The sequence below is a fragment of the Fukomys damarensis genome, unplaced genomic scaffold, assembly GCF_012274545.1.
Source record: "Fukomys damarensis isolate Sample0158 unplaced genomic scaffold, DMR_v1.0_HiC HiC_scaffold_2, whole genome shotgun sequence".
NCBI classification, from domain to species: domain Eukaryota; kingdom Metazoa; phylum Chordata; class Mammalia; order Rodentia; family Bathyergidae; genus Fukomys; species Fukomys damarensis.
Window position 1 is genome coordinate 57,530,163 of NW_022900914.1, and position 553 is coordinate 57,530,715.

A 553-nucleotide genomic window follows, 5' to 3' on the forward strand; every position below is an offset into this window, starting at 1 on the left:
AAAACAAATATTTTGTGGGTGAGAATCTGCATAAGAAGGTGTTTTGTACAGCAAACATAAACATTTGCTGAGAGAGGAAAGGAATTGTATCGAGAATCAGGCAGCCGGGCCGTAACCAAATGACACAATAGCAAACTGGACATGGATACTTGCATAGAAATATGGATCCATACAATAGAAAAGCATAGGCCATGCTGAGGCATGCATGCAGTTTCATCAGAGTTACGAGGTATGACTCAAAAAAGCTGAAGCAGAAGCCCATGTGCATGAAGATATAATAGGATTGCTCTTTCTCCTGTTCATTCATTCATTCTATGTAATATTTGTTATGTAGTCTGTTATTAAATGCTGTTGAAATAACAATATTGAACTTATCTGAAACAACTCTGTGGTACACATTGATTTTTAGAACTTGACATTTTGTACGAGCCAATAATATTCATTTTAGCCAAGTATATTAGTGACAATGGCCCATGGAGCTCGTTTTGACAAATCCAAAGTTAGGTAATGTAGATCAGGTGCCAGTGAACTGACGTAACTTATACTTGGTATA